Below are 6000 nucleotides of genomic sequence, written 5' to 3' on the forward strand. Positions count from 1 at the left end.
AACATACTTCAGCCACGTTATTGTGACTCATCTCCTGCAATAGAAAATCTATTCCAGTTTATCTAAATTCAATAGTACCCATTTCTACTCACTAATTACGTTGTACGTCGGAATATGTACTCTAGTCCTCATCGTTACTGTAACGTATGTTTATGTACGATTACGTGTACGTATTTGGTTGGTTGTAGATACACAGAGTTCAGTGGTTTTTATATTTATTTAATAGTCTTAGTTACAGCAGGCGGATTGTTGGCAGTGTAGTGAAGTGTTGTAAGAGTTGAGACGAAGCCTGGAGCAGAGCAGAGAGCTGAGTGAGGCCGGGGGTGGAGAGATCAGATACGGGATGAGAATCGCTGAGAAAAAAAGTGCTCTGCATGCAGGCAGAATCGATGAGCTCGAGTACGGGACGAGAGCGTGGAAGCTGAATGCGGCCAGTCTGGCTGGCTGTCCTGTGTCGAAGCTGAAGCGTTTTGTGAGGGCAGGAACTGGACACGTCGTGTGTTGCATTGTTGATAGTGAATGTTGAAGATGTGCGGTATCTCATGCGATTGTACTGAACCACTCTTGGATTTAGACTGATGATTATTTGATTGATTGATGAAGATTAAGCCACCCAAAACGTGGCACGGGCATGAATAGCTCATAAGTGGTGGCCCTTTTGAGCCATTACCAGTATCAATAGATGATACTGGAGATCTGTGGAGGTGCGACTGCACCCTGCGTGACGGGAGATGTCTCCCGTGTTGATTATTTCAATATCTGTAACTTACATAATCGGTTCACACCTCACCTAACCATCCTCTAGTAGGTTAGGGAAGAGGTATTAACTGTACACTTGGGAAAAGGAATTAATTGTAATTAGTGAACTAAGAATTAACAGACCTATCTCATTATCTGCACATAAGCTAATGAGAATATGGAGTAAGTATATTACTGACATAATATACTTGCTACATTACCATAAGAACTACCAAAATAGTAGAATAGGCTGTAATATTGATTCATCAGCTCCAAAGATCTTATGAGCGCCATTTGCTTACCCGAGCATATTTTCACGATGTATGAAATGTGTGAGTATAGCGTTCTCTGTGTAGTTTATTTTTGGACGACTACTACGGGTTCACCATAGCCCGTGCTACTTGGAACTTTTGGTTCCAGGTAGCGAATCTTTAACAACAATATGTTGAACTTGAAGCCTATCGCCTGTGGGAGGGAACACCACAACAACTTACTGACCAACTAATATATAAAGTCTTAGGTTTCTAAATACAATATAGTGCTTACACATCCTGTGGGTAACATAAAGGTTACAGTGTAACAAAACGGCACATCCTCATGTACTTACAGTACTTACAGTAATGAGAGAGAGAGAGAGAGAGAAGATTAAGCCACCCAAAAGGTGGCTTGGGCATGAATAGCCCATAAGTGGTGGCCCTTTTGAGCCATTTCCAGTATCAATAGATGATACTGGAGATCTGTGGAGGTACGACTGCACCCTGCGTGACGGGAGATGTCTCCCGTTACAGTAATGATGTGCGCTATGGTACATATTGTCACGTAATGGACAATTAAAAAGTACAATTTGATACCATTAAATTTGGACAACCCGGAATTTTTTTATGTTGCTAATAAAACCTCACTACCTTAGACCTAATACACACTGAGGCCTAATACAGAACATACAAGTGCTATACTAGGCCTAGGATTATTGAAATTTGGTTTTAGCTTTATTTTTTTTGTTAAACTCGATAAAGTGAATAGTACCAAATTCTACTAATTGTTCATTACGTCAATTTATGTACACTAGGCCGCATAGTTACCAGAAGGTACTATCTAAAAGGAAGATGGGTTGAACAAAATAGGTTCAGTTACTGGAGGGCAACAATAACAAAGTCCGGAGAAAAAGGAGACGGTCGTGACTCCCTGCTTGAAGAGCAAGTCTAAAATTCCACTAAATCCCCTTGGTTTTAACTATCTTTTTTTCTTCAGTGTTTCTGCTGTCTGTTCTAATTTATATTCTCAATTTCTTTATCTTCTTGTATTTTCAAAATTGTATTTCTTATGGGTAATGAAGAACGTGTTATTATGGAACAGCGATTGATAGCCTAGTATAATTTATTAGCAATTGTTTATATTTGTATTTTTATTAAAGTGTGTGTCTAGTTTTCATCTATGTCGACTTCGTTTGTATTCACTTTGAACTTTTTCTTTATGATGCGTAATAATATATATGGTCCTGCTGTAGCACCAGTTTTCCCATCATTGTCTTGTAATTTGTGTTGAAAAGCAGACTTTTTCTCTGTCTATCTCCCAGAATTGTTTATTAATATTATTATTAACATCTTTATTGACAAAATGAATTACAATTTTGCCTAATCTGAGGATTTCAATTAAGTCTTATTAAAGTGAGGATAATGCTGGTATTCACTGTCACACAGGACAGAGGGTCATACACAAGACAATAGGTCTAAACTAGCACATATATATCATGGTTATCGTCATAAGTGGCACTCGTTTCATTCGTGCCAACCTCAACTCGATCATGTTGGGCGCCTACCTCATAAAAATCAGGCGGTGCAAAGTATGGTGACGCTAGCCCCAAGTGTTTGGTCTCCAATTTCGAACAGACATACATTCATTTATAATTTATATAGATATCTAATTTTGAACCACATCCATATTTTTTCCTCCAGTTGAACTCGTTTCCACAAACTTATGTGGCTATGATTTAGTGTTATACCACTGGCCTCTGCCCTACATTTGTGCATTTACTAATCTCACTTAAACACTTGAGGTCTCCGGGAAAACCTATTAAATTATCAACTCTAGAAGTTTGAAGGGTGTAACTAGGCTAATAAAACTAATACAACAAACACATACTGAATCATTTTTCACTAAGTAACCATCCTAAATGAGATGACAATGCTTCTTTCTGAGAATGCTAAAGGCAGAAGATCACGCAATCACCGGCCCTAGTCAAGCTGCGTGGAGCCGCCCGCCCTCGGAGCTGCCCGCCCTCGGAGCCGCCCTGTCTGGACACCAGACTTACCATTAACCATTACAGAGTGCTGCGTGTTAACGCTTCCAACATACTTAAGAGACGAAGGCACGCATGCAGGCGTGCGAACACACGCACAGGGGCCTCATGGCTGAGTGGACAGCGCTCGGGGGTTGTAGTCCTAAGGTCCCGGCTTCGATTACCGGTCGAGGCAGAAACAAATGGGCAGTTTCTTTTACCCGGATGCTCCTTTTCACTTAACACAAAAATAAGTACCTGGGAGTTAGATGGCTGCTTCCTGGGGATGTATGTGCGTGTTACAAATTATGAAGTAGACATAATAGAGGAAAAATAGATTGGTTAGAATGGCAAGGTCCAAGAGCTAATAGCTCGACTCTGCAGACACAAATAATAAATACACACACACAGATCAACCAGAGAACCGAAGTTCATCCCTCACAAGCACAACTAGGTGAGTATATACACACACACACATATCTCAAGAAGCCCATCAATAAACAGGAAAAGGTGCAAAGGCATGCTAGAAAATGGCTTCCAGAACTGAAAAAACAAGAGTTACGAAGAGTGGCTAGAGACATTACATATGCCAAAGCTAGAAGATATAAGAAAAAGAGGTGATATGATCACCACTTACAAAATATTAACTGAAATCGACCAAAGTGACACAGGAATTCCTGAAACTACAGCATAGAGAACAAGAGGTCACTGGTTCAAGCTAAGGAAATAAAGGCGCCAAAAACAAAATTAAAGTTTTCTTTTGCAAAGTGGTAGACGGTTGGAACAAGTTAAGTGAGAGAGTAGAAGAGGCCAAAACCGTCAGTAGTTTCAAAGCCGTTATATGATGATAAGTCCTGGTTGGAGGGAACACCACGAGCATAGCTCTCATCCTGTAATTACACTTAGCTAATTACACTTAGGTAATTACACACAGTGTTACAAAGGAACGAACTGCCAAAGACATGTTAGAAAGCCAATGTAGCCTTTGTATACAAAAAGGAGGGAGACAGGAGTCACTGAACTCCTGAACTCTTCTGAACTACTGAATGCTTGTTTACGACACTGGTCATTAACAAGCATTCCCTGCAAGGTGCTTCAGAGATTCACAAGGAAACATTGGAACACGTAGAAGAAAAACTAATTGTTTTGTCTCAAAGCACCGGCAGAGCCCAACACATGAAAATAGAAAAAGTACAGAAATAAGCGACTAGGCTTGGCCCAAAACTGAGGGCGCTCCCCAACAGAAAAGGCTGAGCGAACTCAAATTCACCACGTTGAAGTGAGAGCGAATCAGGGGGAATATAATAGCGAACACGATATTAGAGATTCGACAGGGTAGACAATGTTCAAAATGGATAAACGGTAGGACGTTAGAGACAGATTAGCCGGAAAACGTCAGGAAAAACTTCTTTAGCTTAAAAGTTTTAAATGGAACAGACTGCAAGAGAAATCACTGAGGTGAATTCAATAATCAGCTTGAAGAGGAAAAACGATGAGAAACATTAGAAATGAATCATTGCATTTACCGACCAAGAGAGATGGAAAAGCAGGGCTAGGGAGCTATTGCTCGACCCTGTAAACACAACTTAGCATACACACGTACACATATACACTTAGGTAATTACATACACGCACGTACGCACATACAGGGGCAAGCCCCCCCCCCCCCCCACACACACACACACACACACACACAGGCCATAGGGTTCACAAACCTTTATGATGCGCTCCTCTAAGTCACGCTAGTAAACGCAGGCGTTCATTCCCGCCCCTGCGAGAATAATCTTTCTCAAGGTCATCAGGAATTGCTATATATGAAGAGATAAACACAGTGAATACCCTCACGCTACAGCTCGGGGCTTGTCTTATGTTTGATAGGAGGAAATTAAGACAATTTTCTTTGCAGATGTTTAATCTGGCCAAATGCGGGAATGACGGCTGTTGTTGGAGTTTACCAGATCATGTTCAGTAATGTTCAATGTAGTTATTAAATAGACCAGAACTGCTGTAGTAATGCTTGCTGTAACTGCTGTTATAACTAGAACGTTACATAAAAGATTGCTGTAGTAGTCCACCAACCAGCCTAGCTTCAGTAATGCTCAGTAGTATTCGCTTGAGAAATACTCCAAAAACTAACTACAATAATGTCGGTTGTTCGTGCTGGATAGACTAACTAGGCTGTTATGGGGAAATAGGAATCAAACGAAGCATGACTGAAGGACAAGGAAATTGATTGAAGAGCCTATTATAATAATTAATCGATTCAGCTGCGATTTAATACATGTGCGTTAGTTCATAATGCTAACTAATTCAGGGGGTGATAACGGAGGCTCGCGAAGGACAGTTACGTGGAAACTGGAGTTGTTGTGAAGGGATTTTGGGCAGGCGGAGGGAGAGCCCACTGGATGTTAGTAAAATAATAATAATAATTACACTTATTAAAGAATTAATAATTCTTTTCAACTCTTTTGACCATGTCGTAGCTCAGTCGATTAAAGCAGCGTCTGGGATGCTCTCGGACGCAGGTTCGAATCCTCGTCACGGCCCTTGTGGATTTGTCAATAATAATAATTCATTGTGTGAGGGGACAGGAAGCCAAAGTGTATTCATAACCGTTTCGGCTTTTTCAAGGTACCCCCCCCCCCCAGGTCGAATTACTGACCCCGCCCAGGATGCAACCCCCCCCCCACGACAAGCTGACTAACTCCTGAGTACCTACCAACTGCTAGGTGAACAGAGACATTAGGTGAGAGGAAATGTGCCCAACCATTTCTGTCCCGCCTGGGATTCGAACCCGGAATTCTCGATTGTGCGTCGAGAACGAACCGGACTGTACTGCCAGGACCCAAATGAGGAGAGCTAGCCCCATTCTGGTAATATGGGGGCTAAAAAAAAAGGGTCAGATAGAAGAATATGAGGAGGAGGTGTAACAGTGCACGCTCGGGGTGTGGGTAGAGAGTGGGTACAAGTGACAGGATGAACAA

Source organism: Procambarus clarkii, chromosome 91 (assembly GCF_040958095.1).
Source record: "Procambarus clarkii isolate CNS0578487 chromosome 91, FALCON_Pclarkii_2.0, whole genome shotgun sequence".
NCBI classification, from domain to species: Eukaryota; Metazoa; Arthropoda; class Malacostraca; order Decapoda; family Cambaridae; genus Procambarus; species Procambarus clarkii.